This window comes from Neopelma chrysocephalum, unplaced genomic scaffold, assembly GCF_003984885.1.
Source record: "Neopelma chrysocephalum unplaced genomic scaffold, ASM398488v2 Primary Assembly neopelma1_24, whole genome shotgun sequence".
NCBI classification, from domain to species: Eukaryota; Metazoa; Chordata; class Aves; order Passeriformes; family Pipridae; genus Neopelma; species Neopelma chrysocephalum.
In genome coordinates, this window is record NW_020897693.1 from 4,098,880 (window position 1) to 4,120,257 (window position 21,378).

Here is a 21,378-nt window from a genome sequence, read left to right on the forward strand (position 1 = left end):
CCTCACTAGAATGACTTTTTGACAATGTGTCTCATTAACAGTCATCAGCTCACTTTAGATGGAAACAAAAAATCTATTTTTATCCACTGACACTTGGGCAGGAAATGAATATTTTTCTGTTTTTACTTATTAGCCTGCTCTTGCTTTTGATGAAGTTAGTAAGAGAAAGAATGATCCTTTCATCTCATAAATTCAGTACTTGCTCATTACTCTACGATATATATCCTGCTCTAGGAAAATCTGTAGATGCTATTTCATTTTGTACAGTAGAGGTGGAGTTTCTTGATATAGTGCAGGTATGGGACAAACAGGGAAGTTGAGAGACGCCTTATGGGAAATTTACAGTGAAAAACATTGTAAAAGTTTCAAATCAGAGGTAACATTTGGATTGTACCTCTAGAAGGGTGAGATTTGCTCCTGTGGGGAGATGTTGCAGATTTAGCTGGTTGCCAGGTCTTGTGCTGACTTATCTCCTGGCTCAATGAACAAACATAGCACCCGAATAGTGCTTCAAATGTTGAACTATGCTCATAGAAACTCATAGAACTTAATCTGGTTTTATACTGGGCCCAGCAAATGTCAGCATATAGCCATCATTAAAGAGCATCAGAATAGTGATATCTTCAGACAATGAAAGTAAAACAGATAAACTGTGCTGTAGAAGGAAAGTCAGGGTATGGAGTGGCAGGACATTTTATGTAGTTATTTCTAGATTGTATGGTAACTTGAAAGTTAGCGTGTTCACTCTATAAATAATCATGTTTTTGCTATTTACTGCAGTTATAATGTTTCCTGCAACAGCATTAAAACAGACCTAAATTTAAGTCAAGGAAATAGTTTATGCCCATGTCCATACCATATTGTGTAGTCTGTGGTGCATAGTGCAACACTTCTGAATTTAGAGCTCACTGGGCCGAGCTAAGCAGTTCTCTGCTGTAGCTGAACAGCAAATGGAAAACATCCTTAATCTCTAATACTGAAAATATTAATAGAATGAGATGATCACTATAGAACCAGCGGACTACACAAGTGTTCTGTATATCACGGAAATTAAACAAAAACCTTATAGGATATTTTAGTCTACCATATAAATAAACAATATAGAGCTTAGATAAAGTGAAAATCAATTCAAAATTAATTCTTACATCCTACCCAAACTCGGTGCTGCATCTTACCCATAGCTGTGAATACCTCTGGCATCTGCAGTGCAGTATATAATTAACATATACAGGTGGGCTTTGGTTTATGAGAAATAACATTAAAAAAATCAATGCTTTAAGCAAACACTGGACACCCCTCTGTTCCTTTTCCCCTGTGGTCTCTGAGGGCTTTAGAAACATTGGTAAACTGGCTGTCATCCATGTTTGTGATGTACTCATAAATATTTCCCATTTATAACTGTGAAAAACAGCATGATAAGCTAATGGAATGAGTGAGCAGCAGAAGTGGAAATTGAATATAGCCCTTGGACCTGGTTGCAGGATTATCATGGAGCAGTGTTAAATGAAAGTATTGTGAGACGACTCAGGTTTGGGATGCACAGCTGAAATCACTCACTAGGGAAGAGGGAATTTGGCTCTGACAGTGTGCTGTAAATGGTGCTCAAGTTTAGCATCTCCAGTCCTGGAGCAGGTTGAGAATCACACAAAGCTTATCCTACCTACAGGAAAGTTCTGTTCAGTGAAGGGCAGTGGGGCAGTGCTCAGTCCACTGCTGCAAACCCGCCACTGCCTCACAGCACGGGAGCAGCCACTGTGGCCTGGGCAACGTGGCTACCATAACTGTAATCTCTGGCTGAGCAAAGTTATCTCAGGGATATTGCAGACAGGATGGATTTTCTCGAGAGAATGAATCTCATAAAGGCTCTCCAGAAAGAATTTTCCATATCATTCAAGAAAAAGGAAAGCCTTTGCATTTATTTTTGATCTTTTAAATACCACAAAAATCTCTGCACTGCCAGTGTTATTGATTGTCTTGAGTCTGCTGAACAAGGAGATCACAGTAATGACCTTTTGAGGTGACAGTCTTGCTGCATGTTCGTAACTCTTGCATCATGTTCAAAGCTCTTCCCCGAGTGCCAGCACTGTGCTGTGTTGTGTTGCATCATGCCAGCCTGAGCCCAGTGCCATGGAGGTGGTAGTCCCTGAAGGCAGGTGAGAAGCAGCCTGCTGTGGACACATGCTGGAGAGGTGGGAGCACCCTGGAGACATTCAGTCCCTGAGCTGGGAAAAGTGTCTCTCCAGCACACCCACCTGCTATGTAGATGACTCATATTGTGTAAGGATATTTAATGGAACGAGAACATGTAAGTTCCCTCCTTTCACTGGTCTTCATTAGGGAATACTGTAAATATCTCAATAAATTTTTAGCCTTTGAACTGAGCCTTCTATTTCACTGTCTAGAAGAGGAGATACCTGCAGAACTAGTCTGATTCTCTGTTTATTGGCTTTTACTGCTTCCAAATAATATATGTTCACTTTATGAGTAAATTTACATTGGTTGCCTCACCTTTTCCCAGCTGTCAGTACTGTAATGCCCTTCTCATTTTGAGTCAAGTTCTCCTGCATTATTAATTTACCAGTTTTTAATTAAATGATTAGCTAATCAAATTGTTCCCTCCAGAGCACCTGTGCAAATGCATTGAAGACTGATTGATTTAATCGAGGTCACTGAGAGATAATTCAACCTAAACCCTATGAAGTGTGAGAAACAAAGATGAAGAGGCTTTCTGAGTTGGTAGAAGGAGGACTTGTATCTTTTAGCCTTGTGCATGTTTTCTCGTAATTCTAGTGAGGATAAAAAAGTGTTTCTGGAACTAGAGATCCAAAATCACACAAACTTTTGTGTTCCCATTACTTTACCTGTTAAAATGCAGCTCAGACTTTAAAATGCATCGTGATAATATTAGCTGTTTTGTCCTTTGTTTTACACTGTCTCATCCTATGGGAACAAAATGAGAATTCTTTTAATGGAATTGAAGGTGAATAAAGACCAAAGGCGATACTGTGGGGGTGGCATTGCAATATTGTTATTGCTGGTTTTGTCAGAGAAGTTAAGTCTGTGTTTAACTCTCCTCACTGATTTGAGAAAAACTGCTTTTGCAGCTCGTATGGAAAGGTAAAATGCTTACACTGATGTAAAGGGGTGGGAGATGAAAAGAAGGTGGGTTTTTTTATTTCTCTCTCAGTTAGTTTTTGCAACCAAATAGGTGTGTTCTCAGGTTCCTCGCAAGCATTTAGGTACTGCTCACTTCCAGAGGTGCTGGCACAGCCTGAATGGGTCGGTAAACTTTAAAGATGCAGCAAAGCTCAGGTTTTCGCAGTATTTCCTTCAGACCCAAGGACACAGCCTCAGGTAATAGAAGATTCACCACCCCGGGGTAAAGCACAGGGCGGGTCGGCAGGCAGTGCTGTGCTGGCTGCAGGGCATCAGCGGAGCTGGTACCTCCAAAGCAAGGCAGCTGGCTCCCTCTGCTGCTTTCAGCACGATTTGAGTTGTTTTAAGCAGCGAGCACTCGCCTCCTCTTGGTCCTGGAGGTTCAGTATCATTGCACCTTCTGGTTTTAATACGGTTTCCTTCCTTGGGAGGTAGCTACGAAGCTGTATGTTCCCCTTCTGCTTAAAATCTGTACAGACCTTTACAAAGATTAATATATGTATTTATAACCGAGAATCAAACTGTAATGTGGCAGCTGAGTATACACATTTTAGGTAAGACCTCCATAAAACCATAATTACACTCATCTGTTTCCCTTAAGTACCCAGTAGAAAACAGTTAGTGCTCATATATCTCTTGATAGCTCTCTCTCAATCTGGTGTTATGGGGAAAGAGGTAAGTTAATTCCTCCCTTTATTTTCTTTCTAGAAAAAGATAGTGCTTAAATTCAAATATATGAGAAAGCCAAGCTAAAAATATTTGTCAAAGGAGCTTTATTTGTAGATGGAGAGTGTCAAAACAACAGTTTTTCACAAGTCTCTCTAACCTTGATGCACAAATTATGGCAAAGACAAAACAGCCACATTTCTAGTAAAGCTGTAGCCATATAAATAAATATTAGCAATAAATAAACCCATACTATTTCTTAAAAATACGAGTGGTTGCATCAAAACTTTTGGATATAAAACCTGCTTTATAAATAGCTGTAAATTGAATTCTCATTGAAAAGGTACACAAATGAGGCTTACCATTATGGCCCGGCTGTTATGCAATTATTTAACCAGATTCTCACCTGGGGTAAATTGGTGAACACCTCAAGGGAGGGCTGTGAAAGGCCAGTTTCCACTGTGGCAGGGTTGATGCATTGGCTCTGAAACGGATACATTTGTATGTCCAAAAAAAAGGAACTGATTTGAGACACTATTGGGAAAGAAAAAAAATTAAATTGGAATAAGAGAAACTGCCTGCTTGTGGGGTTTTTACCACTTATTGATAAGCCTTTTAGGGACATTAGTGCTAGGATATTTGATCTTGTACACTTTAGAAAAGGGTCAGCTACAAGAATTTGCCAATCTGGATGCAACCAAGTCACCTAAAGGTAAGCTCCTCATGCTTTCTGAGTATCCTCACGTACCGCGGCACTTGGAAGTCACTGTGGACTCTCAGTGGTTTTTGAGCTCGTTTGGAGGAACTTTAGACTTTCTACAGCCTCATGAAGCTGTCAGGCTCTCTTTCCTGTAGCTCCCTCCGTGAATCTTCCACGTGTCCCGTACCCACCCGTGCCTCTCACTGCTGTCACTCGATAGGGTCGCCCCCTCCCGAGGCTGCTGGGCGGTGTATCCCGGTGAGGGTCTCTCCTTTCCCAGGCTGGGCAGTGTGTCCCGGTGAGGGTCTCTTCCTTCCCAGGCTGGGCGGTGGATCCCGGTGAGGGTCTCCCTTTCCCCAGGCTGGGCGTTTTGTCCCGGTGAGGGTCTTCCCCTCTCGAGGCTGCTGGGCGGTGTATCCCTGTGAGGGTCTCCCTCCCCAGGCTGGGCAGTGTTTCCCAGTGAGGGTCTCCCCCTCCCCAGCCGGGGAGGTGTATCCCTGTGAGGGTCTCCCTCCCCATGCTGGGCGGTGTATCCCGGTGAGGGTCTCTCCCTCCCCAGCCTGGGCGGTGTGTCCCGGTGAGGGTCTCTCCCTTCCCAGGCTGGGCGGTGTGTCCCGGTGAGGGTCTCTCCCTTCCCAGGCTGGGCGGTGTGTCCCGGTGAGGGTCTCCACCTCCCCATACTAGGGTGTATCCCTGTGAGGGTCTCCCTCCCCAGGCTGGGCAGTGTTTCCCAGTGAGAGTCTCCCCCTCCCCATACTGGAGTGTATCCCCGTGAGGGTCTCTCCCTTCCCAGCCTGGGCGGTGTATCCTGGTGAGGGTCTCCCTCCCCATGCTGGGCGGTGTATCCCCGTGAGGGTCTTCCCCTCTCGAGGCTGCTGGGCGGTGTATCCTGGTGAGCGTCTCCCCCCCCCATGCTGGGAGGTGTATCCCTGTGAGGGTCTCCCTCCCCAGGCTGGGCGGTGTGTCTCGGTGAGGGTCTCCCCCTCCCCATGCTGGGCGGTGTATCCCGGTGAGGATCTCTTTCCGGCTGTCCCGCGATACCAGTAGATGGAGCTCCAGGATCCCGATCGCTGAAGAGACGATGAAATCGCTGTCGAAGGGGCAGGCTAGACCTTGGTATTTTTCTGTGTTTGCCCTTTGCCGTGACAATGAACTTGCACTGAGAAACGAATACACGCGCAGCACTTCCCTGGATTTGGGAAGTCAAGTTGTCTAAAAAAAAATTCGTTAAGCATTTCATAAAATGATAGAATGATTTGGGTTGAAAGGGACTTTAAAGATCACCTAGTCTCCTCCTCCCTGCCAGGGGCAGGACCACCTCTCCCAGGTTGCTCAGAGCTCCATCCAACCTGGCCTTGAACACTTTCAAGAATGGGATATCTGCGGCCTCTCTGGGCAACCTGTCCCAGTGTCTTACCACCCTCACAGTAAAGAATTTCTTCCTGTTATCTAATCTAAACCTACTCTCTTTCAGTTTAAATCCATTCCCCATTATCCTGTTTACATGTCCATGTAAATAGTTCTTCTTCATTTGTCTTGTAGGCTCCCTTCAGGCACTGGAAGGCTGCAATTAGGTCACCCTGAACCTTTCTCTTCTCTAGGCTGAACTATCCCAATTTTCTCAGCCTTTCCTCATAAGAGAGGTGCTCCATCCCTCTGATCAACTTGGTGACCTCCTCTGGACTTGCTCCAACAGGTTGATATCCTTCCTGTGCTTGGGGACCCCAGAGCTGGATGCAGCACTTCAGGTGGAGTCTCAGGAGAGCAGAGTACAGGGGTAGAATCCCCTCGCTTGACCTCCTGGCCAGGCTGCTTTTGATGCAGCCCAGGGTACAAGTGGCTTTATGGGCTGTGAACGCACATTGTCGATTCATATCCAACCACTCATCCACTACTTACTGCTGTGTGTCTCTGTCCAAACAATGCTTCCTGAATTTCACCCACTGTCAGTGACACTGTAGCTCTTAATGCCACATTGTCACTGTCAGGAAAATTAATTGAAGGTACTGGCATATTGTGTCTATCAAAGTAAAAATTTCTGTGCATCCATATATGGGCTCTTACTTAGAATCACACTACTGTATGATAAGACATCATTTTCCATCTCAGGTAACTGTTTTCTCTAGTGTTGCTGGGGAAGGGTGGCTGGTAGCACTTTATCTGCTGTGTATTTAATGCCATACCTATCCAAGACAGAAATAACTCTCTTTAGGCCTGAAGGAGAGAAGCAGGTGTACTCACACATCACAGGATAAATATTTAGATAAATAGCAAGGATATCTAAAGCCCTATCTAAAGCTTTCCCATGGACTTTCTGTTAGTACACACTTATGCTGGATCCTGTTCAAAGCACAGCTAAGTAGCACAGAGCAGTGAGAGCTTTCTTAATTCCCCTTTCAGATAAAGAACTTTAGATGTCACATGTCAAATGTAATGTGACCTCAGGGGTTTCAACCTGGTCTTTAACAGGCATTTCTCACCCTCCAGAAAATGCCTGGCTTTTGAAACAATGCCTCCTTTCAAGAACTTTGGCTTAATATTATGGCATGAAGGTCAAGATTGTCTTGTACTGACTGAGAGGAGCACAGCAGCTTTCACAGTGGTTCCTTTCTTCATATGTGGCTTTTACTTGTACTTAACATTTTGAACTAAAAAATGAAATGTAGCATAAGAAAGTATCATTTCCTGTGTGAGGCTTTGATGTGTTTTGTCTTTTAGCCTCACTATTGTCGTATTTTCATGATACCAGATGCTTATTCTCTTACTAACTGATGCCCTTTATTTGACAGGACTATTTACTTTTGTTGGTCTTAAGTTTCTGGCAAAGTACACAGACAATTTCAACTTGAACCTTTCACTGGAAGGACACAGAGAGGATTCAGTGTGTCTCCTCTGTGCAGGCCACCAATGGAATAAACAAACAATGGACCTCTATGAGCCAGGTCAGCTCAACCCAGACACAATGGAGGTAAATTATAGCACAGGCAGGCTGGGAGCAACCACCAGAAAGGCTGGAAAAGGTTATATTAAAACCTCTCAGATCTGAATAGAGGTTATAAAAACAGTCTGCACATCGTATGTGTGCAATTGACCCCAAAAGGCAGATAGCTGGTCAGACAGCTGCCCGGGGACAATGGGACAAACCCCCCTGAGAACAACCCTGAGTCAGACTGGGTTACGTATTCCTGTTATCACCCACTCTGCAAAAAGCCCTCACACTCTTGCCCCAGGTGACTGTTGGGTGGCTGTGTGAACTGGCTCTTGGCCTGCTTTCCTGGGGTGGGAGAACATGCCAGGAATAATGCACTTGTTTGGCCACTGTGGATTGGAACACGAACCTGCAACCTGGGTATCCTAAAGGAGTCTGCATTGCTCTTGATTCACGAGCCACAGTGGTCAAACAAGCAATTTTTATTTACGTAGTTGGCATGTTATATATGACCTCTTCTACTGGAAGTGGCCTTTCTCAGATGTACCTGAGTCACTCAGTGTTGCCTCAGGCTCCACTTGCTGTGATGTATTTTCCTCACAAACTGAAACAGAAGTAATCTGGAAAAGATGCCTGGAAGGATGAGAGAGAGACAGCTTAAATAATAGGGCTCTTCCCAAATTTTTAGTGATAGCAAGTGTTAGGGAATTGGAGTATATTTATAATCTATTACCTTTTCCTTTTTTCTTTTTTTTTTTTCTTTTTTTTTTTTCCTCCAAGTTGCCTTTTTGCCTGGAAGGCATTGCTTTTTATTAAATAAGTCTTTGCCAAAGCTCTCTTAGCACTGGCACTCCTGGTCACAGCTAACAGTTTCAGTAGGAAAGAACTGGAGGTGCTGAGCCTGAGTCAAAGCAAGACTGGAACTGGGGACTCCTCCCTGAGGCTCAATCCATGCAAAGAAAAAATAAATACCCCTACAGAAATGAAAACACAAGTGGTCAAATTTTAGTGGTAATGCCATGAAATAGTATCCTAAACAGGGAGAACCCCAATTTCTTCCTGAATCATGTCAGGAAACATTTTCACTTGTTTTCAAATTATTTCAGGGCTGACAAATACATACCCATGTCTTTATGTCTGGGAAATTAATAATCTTTCTTCAGGAAAAAAAATAGTATCAACTGCACTGACAAATAAGAAATGTATAATAATTTACCTGGAGAAACTGATACATCTACTACTTCAGTCCTTAAAAGCTTACTTACTAAATGGGTGGATATCTGAGATCTCACATTAACTTTGGCAAGGTGGCCTATGTATTTGAATAGTGCTGGTTTCAAAGGCCTGTTTAATATGATACCGAGAGTTGAGGAGAATGTTTTTAAGCCTGGCCTTTTAAATTTCTCATCTGTAGGACCAATTATTTCTGAAATAAATCTGGAGAGTCAATAGTGGTTTTGGTAGGAGATGCCAGACTCTTAAAAACACAGAGGGAGAGTCTGCTGAGTTGAGCCACTTCCACTCAGCATGAGCTGGAACTCAGTGCCCTGAGGTACTTGAGGGAGATTGCAGCACCTTCAGATCCATATTTCATAATGTATAATGAGCAGAATAAAAGCACTTTTTAAAATAGAACCTTTATAATTTTATTTTTTTTTAAACTGGAAAATCAAATACATTTCAATCAGGTACTTCAGACATTGCTACCTATGAAAGTGAAATGACAATATTTTTGGCATGAAAAGAATATTGGAAAATACAGAAAAGAAAATGTATAGTTACTGCTTGAAGGTGGCTTTTAATGTCCTGATCCCCAGAGGTGCTGCCTCTTGGGCAGGGACCTGACTGCAGGCACGAGCATTTGCTGTGATGTTGTGCACTCACTGGCTTTACTGCCTCTCCAATGGTGATTAACTTTGGGGAAACAAATGTAATTAGTTGAAATACCTTATATGTTATGCTCTTAATGAAAGTTATCATTTAAGAATAATACTTAACATGTGTTAGAAATACCTATATTTAAGAATTTTGGGGTCTTTTTTCCTAAGATAAACCTGTCTGGGTCCTAATTAATCCTGTGACAAGGATTAAGGTCTCTGTTACAGGCAGGCCATGCAGTAACTCTCACTGTTCAACTTCTCCCACAGAATTTTATGAATAGACCAATATGTGTGAATACACACCACCAGGCATGGATTCACCTGCAGGATATAGCCCATGGCTGCCAAAAAACCCCCAAAATCACAGTGATAAACAGAACACATGGAAAAGGGTTTGGTAAGGCAGCTTCTCAGTCACTGGGTATCAGGTGGGTGAGCCAGAGCTTCAGGCCTGGCTTCAAGGGCAGTGTGTGCTGTCTGGATCCCATCCTCAGGCACCAGGGGTGGATTTTCTGTATGGTTCTGAGTTTATTTACGTGTCAAATGCGATTTATGTGTCATGCCACTTGTTTTAAATGAGTTGAAAAATGCAAAGGTAATTTATCTCAAAATGAATGAATTTTAAGTATCTAGATTTTTCTGGCTTAATGGCTGAAGATTTTGGTATTCCCTTATATTCAACAGTATATCTGTTTTCATTATGAACTGAATTTGCAATTAAGTACAGGGTTTAATTTTGATAAAATTATTATTGGGTAATGCACACTGCTAACTTTCTCTGTTTGCCCGTAATAATCCAGTTTATCCAGAGATGGCAGAAAAGGTCATCTAAGAGTTACTTTACTGAAATACAGTATGTTGGTGATATGAAATGCCAATTTACTAAATCAAGACATAAATAAGTCCTTTAACTTTGCTGCTACTTTTCCTCTCTTTTCCAGTAACATCCTGATTATATTGCAGCACAAACATTCAAATTCTTTGATCAAATCTACTTCAGAATTGGGTAGACCCTGATCCTTCTTCGTATAGAAGCTTTGTTTTGTTTTCTGTTATTCGATTAAAGAAATGATGCTTTGCCGTCGGTTTATTTTGATATTCTAAAACCAGTAAACAGTGTTCATGTCAGGGCATGAAGGTTAACTGTTGAGTCTGCCTATGTTGCCATAGCTGTTTTAGGGTTAAGATATGCACATAATGTTCCAGATTGTGATATTCATAATTCTGGAGAGAAAAAAAAATCAGGTCATTAAAAGCAAAGATTTTGAATTATGTAGTAATGTAATGCAAAAGACAGGAATTGAGAAGGCGGGATTGCATTTGAGTGTTTTCCAGCATTGAAAATGTGGCGGAAACATTGTTCCTCAAAAGTGATATACTCTTCCTAAAATGCGTTATTTACCAAAACCACAGGAGTTGTGGGCATTTGAGTTGGTGTGGCAGTGATTTTTAAATCACTGTCTGCCTCCCTAGACCCTAATAGCCTTTAGTTTATTTCCTATTCCCTAGGGCTTAGAAAATGCTTCAGGTGTGTAAAATACTACATGGTAAAAAAACCCAAACAACAAAACACAAACCAAAACTCAAACAAATAAAAGAAAATATAATTATTAGGTAAAGGTAGAATTACAGCGAAAAGTTTTTGAGTGCTTTCCAGGAGGACACACAAGCTCAGACTTGCCTCATCTATATCCACCTATGTCTCTTCACAGTCTCTTTATCTGAATCATTTGGGAAGTTTCCTTATCTGCACATTGCTCTGTAAGGGGTAGGTATGCCATCTGCATATTATTATAAATTAGAGGATCCATCCATCTACTATCCTAGATGAGTGTGGCTTTCCTGCAGGAATTTGTTAAATCATATAAATTTAATTCTCATATTCCTTCTGGAATATTGAACAAAACTAATTTTATGACTGCAGGGCTTGAAAGCAGAAGGGGCAGTAAGCTAATATAATTAATCAATGTGTCATTGCTACAGAATAATGGACTAATTCACTTCCTAATTTCCAGTTACTTATCATTTTAAATCTCACAGGGAAAACAGCAGTGTATAGAAAGAACAAGGAACAACCAATTAAAGTAAGTGTTTTGTTTCATCATCTTAAGCAAGTGTAACTGAGGAAACTCTGGTCCCCATTTATTAGTTACATTTGAGTTTTCACATACAGTTAGATATTTCACTGACCTGCTTCATATGGAAAAAATAGTGAATTTCCTCATATTGACATATTTTGTGCATCACATTTGCATTTTTAAAAACCACTTATGTACACAGAATGGTTGACTTGAGTTAAAATGAACAACAAAAGCCATCTAAAACTTGTTAAAAAATTAAAGTTTTTTTAGTGTCAACTGCAAAACAATTAAAAAACCCCTGTAATTGCAAAAATTCAATGGTAATCTGACATTGGGTGCCAAACAAGGCAGCGTTTTCCCCACTGTTTTTTCTATAAGTGCAGCTAATTGAACTGAACCTAGAGGAAATACTGACTTGAACCATTTTTCTTCCCCTGAACAGGAATTCAGTAACTGCTTGTTACTTTTAAATTTGGTTAATCTGGAACAATTTCAATCACTGCTGAACCCAAATGAGAACCAAACTGAATAATTAACATGTTTGACTATCTAATAAGATGTAAAAAATTCAGGATCAGTTTGGGGTGTTACTGTTTTCTGCATTCCCCAGTTCGACCCCGCTTTTCATTTATCCTGCCCAGATTCCTTCCAGCTTCCTGTTTGAATCAGGTGGTGCTACAGCTGTACAAGACCTTTCAGTAGTATGAGTTGGAGAAAATTGGTGGGGTTTAGACCCTGCGAACAGCATTGCTGAGCCTTCTCTTTTTTGGTATTTCTCTATTCCTGCTTCCATTCTCAGGACAAACTTCAGGAAGGGCTCAGAGGAATGACCTACCTGCCTGTCAGACACTAGGAAGAATGCTTCTCTATGTTCTGTTGTGCTGCTAAGCCAGCTGTCCTCTGTGCCTAATTGTCAGAGGAGCACTGCTGTGACAAGCCATTTGGAAAAAACTAACAGGGATTGTGTGGGTTTTCATCTAGAACCAGCATCAGGTGTTTAAAAAATTTTAAAGAAAAAGCTGAGAAGTTCATATGGAAACTGCCATACAACAGTTCATGCCAGTTATGTTGTTGGCAAACTTAAATATTGTACAAGCAAGTTTGATTTTTATTTTTCTCTGTCTGCAGAACATGGTGTCAAACATCCATTTTTTATTTTAAGAATAGTCTCAAAGACTTGATTGTTCTTTGATCCTAATACTGTGTTGAAGGTAGTTCAAAGTTATGAGGAGTTATGTATGCTGTGTCTTAATGAAATGCTTGTCTGAAATTGTACTGATAGCCTGCTGTGAAAAAATCAATTTGCCATCAGCAACTGAATGTACTTGATGCTCAATTTAGTTCACCCAACTATTTCACGTTCTTTCCCCATAGTAAAACAAAAGGGTCCTGAGAATTAATTACAGTGTTAGCATCTGCTCGCGGCAGCTTTGCTGATGTACTTAGCAGAATAAGATGGTTAAGGCAGGAGTGAGATGGAGTGTAAAGTTTTTCCCACTGCCATTTCTTATGCAAATATCTTTCAAAGGACAGGCCTCTCTGGTGACTCCTGTACTTTTTCATTTTGTGGTAGAGCACTCAGTTGTGTATAAGTCCAACAAATACTAATTGCTTCCAAATAATTTGTGTTACATCACTTTTTTCGTGGTTCATATTTCTATAAATATTGCTGCCTGCACAGTGGAGTATTGTTTATCTGAATACTGGTGATAACATCTCTTACTTTAAAGTAAAACCTAAACTTTTTTTTGGGGATCAGAAAAGCTGCTGAGATTACAGGTTCCTGAGATTCCTTATGTTGAATCTCCTATTAGTGTAATTCCAACCTGCTGTACCAAACACACTGTGGAGCAACCCTGAATGTCAGATGAGCATACTTTTGTTTTTTGCAAAATCTCCTTTGATAGTTTCATCTTTATTAACATTACAAATTGCCAGTGTGCTCACATGCCAATCTAAACTGAGGTTTTATTATTCTAAACATAGACTGAGCTGCGGCACAACCTCACAAAATATTGGTAACTTTCAGATTTTAATATACAAAAATTTTGTATTTTAATGCATATTCAATCTCAGTCACTTGATCTAGAAGAAGAAAAAAAAACACAGGCTTTTTTTTTTTTATTGAAACATCACAAGGTATAAATTACCTTTCTTGGAATACCTGAGAAAACATGATCTCTCATATCCAAGAGACTGTCATTATTTGTAAGTTGTCTGTAAGTTCTGCCACATTGGATTTGAAATGTGTTCATAAAAATCACTGTATTTTGGAGAGGATCATCTTAGATTTCTGTTAGAGAGTGTTTGAAATTCAATCTCGTCATGAACGATTGCAGAGCCAGGGATGGTGGTAGGGTTAGTCCTGTTTGCATTGGAGAACCATTTCGGTTCACGTAATTATAATAAACCCCCTAAATTTGGTGAAGTAAGAACAGGTTCATTGTCTTCAGTAGTTTAAAAGAGGAAAGTTATGACCAGGACTATTGGGAATTTTAAATAGTTTTAATACTTATTGTTTCATATTTTCTGACAAGCTGCAAGCACAAATGGGAAAATTGTGTTTGCATGTTTGAAGGTGTAATACACTCTCTAAGCCTTCAGAAAATTTTCATGTGGCCTGTTAGTTGCTTCTGGGTTTTGAAAGTTAGGTCAATATCCAAAGAAATAAAACTCAAGCTTTCATTAGATTAAGCTTTTTCTTCTTGAAGACATTTGAACATTCTTTATGATATCATTTGCTAATTTCAATCTTTTATATTATATACACACACATATTATCATTAATGCTTCAGCTTTTATGTTGGATAAAATTTTTAATTTTATGTCCATTAGGTTGCCATGTACCAAATGCTTTTAAATTCTTAACTCATAAAAACATTGTTGAAGCAGTACCTGGTGCTGGTCAGGTGCAGTGGTAATTAACACAGAAGTAAACAGAAAAATATATAAATTAAATATTTCATAAATTAATAGTCTTATAAAACTGTAGTACCATAGTGTGACATTTAATACACACACCCACGTATCTTGTTTCTTCTATCCTCTAAAATTTTAACTAAGGGTTGCAAGAGTTGTTCTTTGCTCCCCATTGGCTCAGCAATAAAAGAGCATTTCTGTAATGTGTAGATATGCTTTATTAGAACATCACATGGCATGAAATTTAAACTCTCTAGATGTATAAGAGTTTTTGAAAGAACATTTGCTACTCTTCTGGAGAAAACACATCCTCTAGATAATGACCATTTTGGTAAATACTTTGAGTGATTCCTGAGAATGTCTAGACAAACCCTTGAAAATAAAAGGTGGTGTAAAACAAAATGAAAACACAACTAAACTATTGATAATAACCCTGGCAATAAAAGAACAGCCTGTCTGGGCCTCAGAACTGGGCTGAGCACTCCCATCCTTTTCTGTTTGTCAGACACACACTGCAGCTATGTGAACAGGGAGGTAACACACAGCCTTAAAACCAAGAAATCATTTTTTCTAAAACCTGGACTGATCATGTGCTTCATCTGCAAGTCTGGAAGTGAGTAGAATCTGCTACTTATGTAGGGAAGTATTACTGAAATTAGCAGTTTACTGAAATTATTGTGCTTTTCTCCCCTCAGTTTGAAGATATTTAATTGGCAAATGTCATAAATACACACTTTATGGTGGAATAGTAATTTTTGTTACTCAAGCTTCTTGAACATTTAATGTGTATGTTGTTAGCAAAATATTTTATCTACTATATATAGAAAATGCCATTGTCCTTCAGAAAATGCTTACCACATTATTATTTTATGAAAATGGCTTAATATCATGAAGTGATTTAGCTATTATCTTTCTTCTCATCATATAAGTTGTTCCCATTGTGTACCTGTAGAAAGAGTATGTTGAACTTGAAAAAATACTTCACTGTAATTCCTTTTTAAAAAATATTTATCATTTTGTATCTACTTAGAAAGGCCATCTTAATTAGGAAAAACATCATATTTGTTTATAATAATAAGATGGTAATTTATTACAATTGCTGTTGAGAATTGTGATCTCTTTAGATATCAACAGATACTCAGGTGAATTGAAAACTTGTAGTTTTTATGATTCCTGAATATAGTTCCAATTGAGGCATATGTTTCACATGTTGCTTGGCAGTGTTGAGGGGAGGGAAAAATGGAAACCTGTTTTATCATTCTATAATTTTTATAGTACATGATAATTGTTATCTTGAACAACCATGATACGTATTCACATAAGCTGGAAGACTTCCAAACTGATTTTGTCCTATGTTAGTTTTGGTCTATGAGGTGTGCAAAATCTTCTGATCTCCATTCCTTGCATTCGGGTGAGAAATAGTTGTCAGAAAGAAGTACTTTTTTTTAATACTTCAACAAAACAGAAATGGAAAGTTGTATGTGCTTTCAATTCGACAAGGAGTGAAGCAATTTAGTGAATATGTTGGGGTTTTTTTGGTGTGGGAAAAGTATTCCTGATAGCCTAATATTTCATACAGTTGGGAGGAAAAACCGTAAGTTCTGTACATCACTTAATTTCTCTAGACACTGAAGTGTTTTCACCTGGAGAAGCAACATATTTTGTGTCTAGCAGTTTTCATTAGAGATGCTAATTAGCAATAGCTAACAAATGATGCTGTTATGCATTAATGCTCAGAAGTGCATCCAGGAGCTCCAAGAACAATTGGATCCATTACTGAAATTGGGGACTGATCGTCCTCTCAGAGCTCTTAGAGCTCTCAGCAAAATACCAAATGCATAAATGTTATTGAAACAGCATATAGAGAGTAATTCATTTATATGTAGTTTTAAATATGTGCCATGGTTTAACCCCAGCTGGCAGCTCAGCCCCACACAGCCCCTCACTCCCCCACAGTGGGATGAGGGAGAGAATCAGAAGGGCAGAAGTCAGAAAACTTGTGGGCATGACATCAGATGGTATGGAATGTCCTTTGGGTCAGCTGTTCCAGCCATGACCCCTCCCCTTCCCTCCTTGTGCACCCCCAGTTTCCCTGCTGGTGGTGTGGAGTGAGAGACAGAAAAGGGTTTGACTTCGTGTAAGTGAAATAATAACAATAGCAACAAAAACATCCCTGAATTGTCAACCCTGCTTTCAGCACAAATCCAAAACACAGCCCCATACCTGCTACTATGAAGAAAATTAATTCTACCCCAATCAGAAGCAGCACAATATAAAAAGTGAAAGGAGTAGAAGTTGTAATAGAGAGTGGTAGGAAGGAAGGTTTTGTTTAACAATTTGTTGTTGCAGTAGCATGGGATATTGATTTCTTCCTGTGGTCCATTATAGTTTTGGTTAATTTAATTAATTTCTACAATAGATACTATTTTTGTTGTGGGATTTGAAAAATGTTATGTGACCTATAGGGTATATTTTGGCATGTGGATTAGTCTGATTTGTGGATTTTTTTGAACTAAACATCCTTTGTGTGGTTGCCTGCACTGCATGGAATTGGGCTTGATAACTCACACAGTCCCAGGTACAAGCTCCAATGAAGGGTTGAGGGGACTATTGTCTTTACCCTTGTTTGATGTCAGTAAAATATGGAACATTTTGCTACACTAACTCCTATTTAACATAGGTCAGCTTTTAAACCAAATCATTGCTCTGATTGACTCCTTACTATACTTGTTTATCTCTTCATTTCTTGTCTTCTCTTAATTTGTAATAGGTAGAGTCATCACACTGTAAGCCTTGCCTTTTTTTATAGTATCAGAAAGTCTTCAAGTCCATTCAGGAATTGAACTCCTGTGTGTAGCTGAAACAAAAAAAATTAAATTCAATAGAGGTCCTTCTTTCAAATAACCCACTCTCTGTTGACCATGGCTGGACAAATGGGCCAGCTGCAAACATAACAAAATTCTCCTTTCTTCTGTCCTCATGCTAGTCCAGCTCATACATTTGACAGACATTAATTTTTTTCTACATTTTCTTAAAGTAATTGATTGTAAACTCAGATTATAGTTGTTATTTATGAGGTTAGAGTATGGCTGCTGATTTTTTCATGCTCCTGTACCTACCAGAAGACCAATCAAGTGGACTTTTCATTTGTGGTTTTTTTTGTTGTTGTTGTTGTTTACTTGTTTGTTGGCTGCATTGTGCTGAAACAATATGTTTTCATCTGCTTCCTTACCCAAGGTTGAAAAGTCTTGATTTGAGCTTGTCTAATTTCTCACATGTTTTTAGCATGTAAGTGTAGTAAGGTTGTAGGGTTTGTTTTTTTTAGATGATTTCTCTTTTCATCTACTGTCTGCCAAACCAAAATTTTAGAGGGAAGGTGGGAAGTTATATTAGAACAAGGCTTTAATAAACTATCATGAGAGGTACACATAGTTTATTGGAGGCTATTCCATTGCACAGCCCAATGTCCAAGACAATTATTTATGTGAGAGGGTGCTTTTCACTCGCATAGCTTATTTCACTTATACTAGTTTTTTAACTACAGGAGCAATGTCATACTTTTTATACAGCAATCTGTGCAAAATTTCTCAAATAGTTTGTGTTGTAACTGAAAAACTTTTAGGGATCTTCAGATTTAAGAAGTTTGGAACAAGTACTTTAAATTTGATGGTAGGAAATCTTTAAGAAGGAATATAGACAGTTGTATTGGATGGGCAAAGTAAAGTAACTGTAAGAATTTTTACTCTTGACATTTCCATTCAGTAAATAACAATCTTACAACAGTGCATATAATTCACATTCCCCTATTTGTATTCTTGAATTTTGGTAGATTTCTGGGCTTTATGACTGTTCAAATTGCATGTTGATGGCAGTAAAAATGAATGATATTTAATTTAATACCACTGAGTTTTCATTTTCAAGACAAATCTGAAGTAAAATGCACAAATGCGATATAATTTGGAAGATCTTAGGAACAGTTTTCTGTACCCTTTTCCCATGTTCCAAACTTTGAGAGCCAATCTTTGAGCTTATAGATGTTATTTTGAAATTTTTTTTGCATAGAGTAGATAGCTGAGCATGTGTTTGTGTGCATGCAACCATGTGTGTTCCTGGGAACTTTTTCATTTAACATAAAAGAGAAATTGGTACCTCCCCAGTTCATGATAACAAAGTATGGAGTGAAGGAATACATACATTTGATTATGGCAGAAAACCAAAGACAAAAGAACAGCAATGAAAACAAGCCAGCAGGGTTAACATAACTTTTAGGGAGAAAGGCATGTTTGGTTGCTTAGCTTTTTCCTCTTCTTAATATAATTACTTAATTTGTGACTTTGCATTAAAATGTGCCTTACTGTTATGTGGGAAATTAATTTTTAATTAGTGCCACCTTGAGTGCATTTTCACAGATACAGTAAAATCTCTAATTACTTGTAATTTTATAATTTATCTCAAACACATAATGATATAGCTGTTTACCTATGTAATATATGTATTAGTATGTAACTTCATGCAGCACAAAATACTTTTTTTGGCAGGCACATATTTAGCTGATGCTTGATTTCATTTCTTAATGATAAACCTTAGGTAAGTTTTAAAATTCAGATCTTTGTGTGTAAGTATTGAATGACTGAACTGTTTTGATTAGTGTCAGACAGGTGTAAGGCTGGCTTTACATGTTTAAGCTAGCTTTATACATGTCATAGAGTTTTCATTTTTAAAGCTTTAGTACTGGGAATACCAAGTATCAGCACACAGATTACCAAGAGATTTTCTGCAATCGTGTCTAAAGCACTTTGTCTTTTATATTTACTAAGTAAATTGAATGGGGAAAGTGTCGAACTGGATGCCATGACTTGCAAATTGATTCCCATCTCAGTGGTAAAATCAGTAAACTTTTGATCTGAAAGGAGCAAATATTGATGATTTCTGAAGATAAATTCTAACATGTCTTTGTACAGTGGCCTCCACTTTTCATCTGAGGTCCCAGCAGTTTTTGTAAAGGAAAGGTTGGTCCTGTCTGGTCTGTTAAAGAAAGTAAAGGTAGAATAAAGATGCCACCTTGTGGGTGAAATGAATGATGCAGCAGATTATTCAAACTAATTTGTATACCGAGTAGGTTATATGCATTTGTGACTGGTTGCTAGAATTTGAGCTTGTGTTTTGCTAAACATTTATAATTATTTCTGAAGGTTACATTTGAGAATTTCGTACGAAGTATCTAAGTAACTGCAGCTGGACCATTCAATAATATGGTGTAATTTTGTTCCTGCTCCTAATCGCCACATAATTTTGACATCAGATTCAATGTTTTGTTCATAATGTCTTAAAGCACAATTTTAATACTGTCAATGTAACCTAGCTGGGTAACAAAAAATAATGATTTTGTAGATATTTCCTTATCTTCACTCTTAGGATTATCTGTCTTGTACTTGTCCACAGGGTTGTTAACTCCTAAGTGTTCAGATTTTCTTTTAATGGGAACACTTTTATTATGGTTTTTGAAGAAGACTATCTATGAGGAGTAAAAGGTTTATTTTTGCAACTGAGAATTGTCATTCTTCTGCCTCCACACAAGTACTTAGCTCCTCATCTAAGCTGGAGTAGGCTGCTTTGAAGTTTCTTCCTTCAGCTTTGCTCCTTGGAATGCTCCAACATGTGCAGAGCAAGATCCAGCCTCTCCCAAAGCATCCATTTCCATAAAAACGTGATGAATGTGCTCACTGGAAAACAGCCATGGCACAGCCAATTCCTGATGTGACTCACCAAAGAATCAGGGCTTCATGGGGCACAGCAGGGACTACTTGACCCTTGATTTGGCCACACACTCAGTGACCTCAGTAATCTAACTGGTAAACGCATTTTTATTGTAGTAGCTGGTTTTTGTGGTCTTCTGTTGTCCAAATTTCAGAGAATGATATAAAAAATATATAATACTGCTCTTTTCAACTTAAATAAAGTACTCTGCATTTCCAGTAGACCACAGAGTAATAGACCTGTGCCAAACAAGGAATAGTTCCCCAGCTTGATTTATCAGTAATCTCAGTGAACAAAGGCAAAAATCAAGTTCTACATGAACACATCATGTGGGAGTCCTGTGACAGCAAGTGGGGTCTTGTGACAGCACTTCTACTATTTGATGAAGATGGCTAGGCAGACATTTCCTGGGAAAAGGCTGCAATTTTTTGATACCATTTTCCATCCTCCAGTCTTCAAATGAGGTCTTATTGGTAGCATTCTTAGAGATTTTATGCCTAAAATGTACTCATATAAAATGTATCACGTGTACATCACTTTCTATTAGAAACCAGGTTGTTAAACTCGATGAGCATCCAATGGATGGGTTAAAAAATTCTAAGCTCAGTCAGGGGGAGAGAAACCACAGAAGTTGTTTAAAGCTGTTTTCTTCATTATGGCTTCGACTAAAAGATGTGTAGTACTTGGTCTTTCTGCTAATTGAGGTGTCCATGAGCAACATAGTGTTCCTTTGGCTTTGGATTCAGTTCTTGCTGGTTTGTCTGTAGGTTTCAGGAGGATTGTTAATGTAACCTGTGTAAATACCTAGGTAGGATTCTTGTTTTCTGTGACTAATTTTGGTTGAGATTAGGCAATTTCTCTCCTCTTCCTTTTGTTTTGTTTTTGTGCAGCTGAGCAAGTCATGGCTGGAAGCTAATTTCTCCATATCTGGCATCTCAGATTATTTTATAAAGACATGGTTTAGCTACTAGCCAAGAGATAGTACTTTCATTTGGTAGCTGGAAAGGCAGAGGAATTCCTGATACTGGGTCACAGCTCTGAAGTCTGCTACTTGCTCACATGCTGCCACCACGAGCTCCTGAGCAGGCTGCAGGGGGTTGTAGTAACACAGGCTCTTCTTCCCTGTGCTGACCACACCTTCAGCAGTGCTGTCTCTGGGCTCTGCTGGGGACTGAATAGTAGTGTGGAGGCTTTTCTCGTCTGATGTTGACCATAAGAAGTCAGGTATTAAAAATAATCTATTGCAACGTACTGAAAAAAATTCCTAGCCTGAAGATGTTTGAGGTTGTT